This window comes from Tupaia chinensis, unplaced genomic scaffold (assembly GCF_000334495.1).
Source record: "Tupaia chinensis unplaced genomic scaffold, TupChi_1.0 Scaffold143787_1, whole genome shotgun sequence".
Taxonomy (NCBI): domain Eukaryota; kingdom Metazoa; phylum Chordata; class Mammalia; order Scandentia; family Tupaiidae; genus Tupaia; species Tupaia belangeri.
Window position 1 is genome coordinate 674,863 of NW_006203636.1, and position 7,078 is coordinate 681,940.

The window sequence follows — 7,078 nt, forward strand, 5'->3', positions numbered from 1 at the left end:
CACTAACCTCTCTGCTTCTGTCAACCATGTCGTGGCATAACCTGATGCCAGCCCCTTGCCTTTGGAGTTCCCAGGCACCAGAATCACAAAGCAGACAAAATGTCTATGCTTTATAAATCACATGTTTCTGTTAGCAACACAACAGCAAAGGCAAACTGTATTTTTGATACAAGAAGAACTGAAGGAAGGCAAATGTGATTATTACGAATTCATGGAATTTTTATCATAGTTGACATATCAATTGCAATAACAGTATAAATCTGATTGCTATTACTGAATACTGCCCTCAGCTGACTCACACTTAGGGGACACAGAGATTGTAAAAATTGCTACTTCATTTGTCTTCCCACTAGATTACGTTTCTTCAGGGCAGGGTTGTGTCTCTTGCTCATGATATATATATATATGGTTCTTTTACAGAGCCTGATACATAGATATTCAAAAAATGCTTGATGACTATTGACTCACTGACTCACTGATTAACTGGAATAGAGAAGATTATGGTTCAGAAAATTTAGTACAGAGTTTGCTGTACACTGAATGTTTATGTCCCTCCAAAATTATTATGTAGAAACCTAATCCCTATTTTGGTGATATTCGGAAGTGGGACCTTAAGAATGGAATTATACTGAATGTATTCATTTTTTTACAATTTATTTTATTCATTCATTTATTCTTTCATTCTATGAATGAGAAAGACAGAGAGAACCCTCATGAATAAGATTAGTACACTTATAAAAGAGGCCCTAAAGAGTTCTCTTGTCATTTCAGTCATGTGAGGTTACATTAAAAAAGACAGCCACCTGGGATCAGCAGATGGCATAATGGTTATGTCACTGAACTCCCACATAGTGGACTGCAGTTTGAGTCATGGACCTGGTGAATTAATCTCACAGCGGGTACGTATGCACCAAGAAGAAAATCGAGAAGGGATTGCAGCATGGCCATCCCCCCCCCGGGGGTGGGTGATTTCTCACTCTCCCTCTCTCTTTTTCTCTCTGTTTCTCCAATGAGCACACACAACCTATAGCAAAAATCTCTCTCTCTCACTCTTAAAAAAAAAAAAAAGATGGCCACCTATGAACCAGAAAGCAGGTTTTCACTAAACCCCAAATCTGCCAGGAGCTTGATGAACTTCCTTGCTTCCAGAACTGTGAGGAACAAATTTATGTTGTCCGTAAGCCTCCTCGTCTATGTCATTTTTGTTATAGCAGCCTGAATAAACTAAGACAACTATCTCTTATAATGAGTTAATATCACTGTCTCCCACGCAGTCATGAACCTTGGCCTTGAGAAATGCTCCTCCTACATCCTGGAGTATTTCAACCTTGTCACTGTTGAGCTGTGTGGAGGCCCTAAATTTAAACTCTAGGACAGAGTACATGTGAATAACAGAGGTTAAGAAGGCATTTGAGAAGCTGCTACATGGCTTTTATACATGGGATGGTCCCAAAAGGAGTAAAGAACCTAGATGCTAAAGCTACTTAAAGTAACACACCATTTGTGTAGGATGTTGTAAAACCCCAGTAATCAACAGACTGTTGCTAAGCTTCAGAAATTGCTCCCAAGAATGCCTCTTCAGTTCATGACATTGTGCAATCCAGAAAACACAGCCGTGCCAGCACAGCAGACTTCCTAGAGAACACAGAACAATGAGTGGGAGTGGGGGATGTGGGCAGGCAGTGTGGTTGGGAGGGTTGGTTATTCAGCTGGCTTCTCAGCCACACCTGTACACCTGGAGAATAGCACCATGACACCTTGGAGTACCCTGGATTTTCTGAAAAACACTCCGGCTGTGGGAGAATCTTGTATAAGTTATTGAATGTTTTCTCTGCTTCTAAATAGAGTTTCTGTGTTGCCCAGTGGATGGTTTAAGAGCCTTATAGGTAATGAGAGGACCTTTGTGAGTTCACTACTGAGAGGTCATTTTCTACTTAAAAAAATAATAATTTGGATGCCAGAGAAGGATGTAAGGAATGAAAGAGTATTTGATAATTTTGTAAAATAAATTTTGCTTTAGAATGGTATATAAAGAAGCCACATGCTAGACTTATTTTATAAACTATGCTGTAATTCATGAGAATATTTGGCAGTCCCTGTTTACATTATTATGTTAAAATATACTGACAAGCAATGATACTAACAGCAGTCTTACTGAAGCCTAGCAGAATTCAATGACCTTTGTACACACATTCGCACTGTAAGAAGAATTCTAGACACAAACTCATCTTACAAATTAGGAAGCCAGGATCAGAGGGGTTAAGAAATGTGACCAGAGACACACATACAAATGATTATTATAGACTATTGCAAAAAGCTAAAAAAAAAAATTAATATTTGAATTTTAATTATCTGGAGTGTTCTAAATGCCATGTTCTAATCATTTAAAATTTGAATTGAGTTAGAAATATAGTTATGTCAAAACTAACTGTAATTTTTATCTTTATCTTTATTTAGTCTTGTGAAACATAAAAGAACAAGCAAAACAAATTTTTTGTCCAAGTAGACAGTCTTTATTCAAAATAGACTAAAAGACACCTCACGTTTTAGAAATTACTACTACAATTTGTCATTGTTTAGGATCCTACATAAGAATCAGTTCAGAATTAGACATCTGCTTTTTGCTTCTAATCTCGTCTTGTATCTAAACGGAATCACTTAGAGCTTTATAAAGAAGAAAACAAATTGTTTACTAATCTCTTTAGTAGTGTTAAGAGAAGCATTTGCTTTGTAAGTGTGCCTTATACAGTATATCTGTTTTATTTTCCTCTCTTACCTTACTACTATTCCCAATTTCATATTGTTCCTTCTTTGACCATAGTCATAAATGTCTATGGTATATCAGATGGGTGAAATGAATGAAGTCATTATAAAACTACTACTGGCTGATGCTTTATATGAAATAAGCTTACTTTATGACTCTCTTCTACAGAAGACGAGATTTGCCAGGGATAATTGTTAAAAAGAAAATGTGGTGATATGGAAGAAAGAGACTAGAAAATACTTCACAATCAATATATCTTCCAAACAGTCACTTGTCAGTCACATTGCATTTATTTTTAAAGCACAATTTCTTTTCTTTTTTAAAAAATTAGTTTGTCAGAGAGTCTGTGAACCTGCGAGAGAGAGACGGGGGTGGGGAGAGAGAGAGAGAGAAAGAAGGAGAAGGAGAAAGCACAAACCCCCAATGGAGTGTGGCTGTGCACCAGTCCCTCTACTCCATTTCTCTATCCTGTCAGGATTTGGGGCACACATGCACATGTGTCTGGCATGTTTTTCAAGCTGTTGGGACTGGGAGTCAAACTGCATGGTCAGCCCTGTGGGATCTAGCTCCCTTAGCCACAGGACATAGGGTAGACCCCCACATTGCTTTTTAAAACTCAGCATTATATGGAAGGAAAAAAAAATGGAAATGAGATTTTGTTTTGTTTTTCTTTTTGGAGAATTTTTTAAATTCTTGTTTTTTATTTTAAACTTCTGATTGAATTTTGTCACTTAGTTGAGTTTTTGTTAGTTTTTTGGTTGTTTTTTGGAGGCTATGCCTGTTTGTTTCTTTAATGAGTTAGGATTGTGTAACACAATTCTCATGTTAGATTTAAAAGTGACCCTGTAGCTGACCTAGCCCAACTTTCCTATTTTATAGTTGAGGAAATACCTTGTTTTGCACTTCTTCGTTTAGCACATTGCCAAAATCAATACTGGCTGCTTTGATTTTTCCATTGCTTCTTGGATCAACCCCCGGTTGAGGAATATAGGTGAAAAAGGTCTAATACAAGTGATATAAATTAGATTGTTCCTCCCTGAAATAATTTCAAATAAATTATAGACATAAACACTGGAATAGTATTAATTTATTTTATCACATAAAAATGGATGCTATTTTGCTTACTAAACATCTGTTCTTTTTCTTCTTTGGTTCCTGGTTATATGAGCAAGTCAGATGTAAACAAACACCCCGAGAGTACTATGGCCTATTAAAAAACAGTGAATTGGCGCCCTCTAGCACATTTCTGAGTCACCACTTTTCAAAAAAAATGTAACAAACTAAATTGCTCTAAATACTTCTTTTTTAAAAAAAGCTAATTCTAATTCTCACAAGAATTGTCTGACATAGGTTGGAACTGGCTCTGCAAGCAAAGGCAATGTGTAATGTGGTGAGGACTACTCCCTGTGTGAGAAGAGCTGGGGACAGAAAATGGACCTACCCTACAGCGGGGTGCAATGATGAATGAGACGAGGTCCTGGTCCTCCCGGAGCTCCCAGTGTAGTCGGAGTGAAAGGCCCTGGAAAGGAGCGTTGAGGGCATGTTAAGAACTACTGCACCAGGGGCTGGATGGCAGCACGGTGGTAAATGTGTCACTTTGTGAGGCTGACCCTATCTAGGGTTCTGACTTTCTGAACTCTGAACACACTGAGTGGGCATGCGGCATGGTCTGGGGCTGGCTGATACTGGGCATGGTTTTTAGTGAGAAAGCCCCTGTCGGAGGTGCCTGTCTCTGTGTCTTCCTCAGTAATACATTGGAATGAGTGTTAAAGGAGAAAAGTACTTTGACAAGTAAAGAAAAGAAAAATGTCATTCAAGGCAGCAAGAAAAGCAAGTGAGAAGGCCCGGTATTTAGAAGGACTGTGATCTGTATGTACAGAAAACATGAAGGAGTCAGCAGTGCTGACAACCAGGGTGTATGGGATGAAGTGGGGCAGAGGCGTGGAACAAAACGGGGAAGAGCTTCTGTGCCAATGCAGAGGGTATGGGACTTGTCCACTCCCACCTTCACCCAGTCCCTGATCATGAGCATGTGCATGCCCGACATACTCAGGGCGGTCTCTAGAAGTGAATCTGAGCCTACCCGTGTGCGTCGGCCTCACAGACCATCGTGTGTTACCTCTGCGTCACCATCAAGCCCCTGTATGAATTCTGTTGTATTTGATTTTATTGCTCAATATTATCTTTTAAAAAGTCATCCTTATTGATTGTCATGTAGCAATATTTATTACGTTGCCGCATGTTATTATCTTGGTTGAATAGTTCAGTTTATCTTGCCTGCTGATGTTGGATATATGTTCTTTGATTTTTTTTTTTTTTACCAGTTCTTGTGTGTATTTTACCAATTATTTTAACAATTCTCATATTTATTACAGTTCTTTTTACAAGGTTTTTTACCAGTTATTTTGAGCAATACTGCTATGACTTGTGTAATCTGTATCTTGTTCACATGTGCATAATAGTTTATAGCGATTCATTTTTTAAAAAAATGATTTTTGTTTAGAGTAGTTTTAGGTTCACGGCAAAATTGAGAGGAATGTATAGAGATTTCCCATGTATCTCTCTGACTCTCCACACAGCCATAGCCTCCCCCATTATCAACATCCCCTCCCCATCAAAGTAGTGCATATGTTATGACTGATGAACCTACACTGAAACATTCTAATCACCCAACGTCCACCGCTTACATTAGGGTTCACTTTTGGTGGTGCACATTCTATGGGTTTGTGTAATGACATATACCCACTATTACAGTACCGTGTAGGATGGTTTCACTGCCCCCAAAATCCTCTGCTCTGCATGATCACTCCTCCCTCCCCCTCAACCCTTGGCAATCATTGATCCTTGACATATAGTTGGAATCCCACAGAATGGAGCCTTTTAATATCCAGCTTCTTTCACTTAGTAATATAGATTTAAGTCACTTCTGTGGCTTTTTGTGGCTTGATAGTTCATTTATTTTTATGATTGAATAATATACTATTGTCCACACATGCCACAGTTTATCCATTCGCCTACCGAAGGATATCTTGGTTGCTTCCAAGTTTGGCAATTATCAATAAAACTGCTATAGGCACCCACGTGCACGTTTCTGAGATAAGTTTTCAACTTCTTTGGGTAGATACTAAGGTATGCAAATGCCAAGGAAAATGATTGCTGGATTGTAGGGTAAAAGCGTATGAGTTTGATGAGAAACTGTCAAATCGTCTTCCAAAGTGGCTGCACCATTTTTCACTTTGACCAGCAACGAATGACTCACATCCATTTTTTAGAAAGTTAATTCTGATTGGATTATATTGCATAAGCATCAATGGGGTGAAGTACTAGAGGCCTGGTTCTCATTCACGGAGGGTGGACAGGAGCAGTGGAAGCTGAGGGACAGTCCTGAGGCAGAAACAAGATGTGCAAGAGGGGCCAGCAGGTGGCATGGTGATTAGGGTACTAAACTCCCACATGCCTGACTGGTTTGAGTCCTGGCCCTGGCAGCTTGAAAATCCCAGGAGAAGAATGAATTACAGGGTGGCCATCCTCCCTTAGGGGTGATTTCTCACTTTCCCTCTCTTGTGTGTGCGAACACGTGCACCCTATGGCAAAAACCTTTAAAAGAAAGAAAGAAAGAAAGAAAGAAAGAAAGAAAGAAAGAAAGAAAGAAAGAAAGAAAGAAAGAAAGAAAGAAAGAAAGAGAAAGAAAGAAAGAAAGAAAGAAAGAAAGAAAGAAAGAAAGAAAGAGCAAGAAATGTAGTGGTACCCTCCAGTGACAGTTTTCTAGTTCAAAAGACTGATATCCTGAAATGACCTTAAAATTCTGGTGAACAAATGAGTTGTAATGTAAAAATGGGTTCTATGTTGGGTTTGAGGTTATTGTTGGACACACAAAGGAGATGTCTACCAGGCCATCAGAAATGCTCATATAAAGCTTAGCAGACGAAGGGGCTGCAGATGATTTGGAAATGTTAACGTACAGTTAGTTGCTGAGCCTATGGGAAAGGACCCAACATTTTGGGGGCGTCTACTATGTGTCAGTCACCATTATAAGAATATTACATGTACCAACTCATTGAACCTTCATAAAAACCCAGCGAAGCAGGTAATATTTTCATTTTATAGATGAGAGAACTGAGGTTCAGAGAGGTCAATTATCTTGCCTAAGACCACATGTCTACTCAGTGGTGGAGCCAAGAGACTAGGGAGTTTGTGAAAAGGACTGAACTTTAGTGAGAACACGCACATTAATGGTTGGGAGAAGGAGGAGAGTGAGCCTGAGAAGGAGAATTAGATGAAGAGTCATGGAGTTGGGAAGAGAGCCAGAAGAGC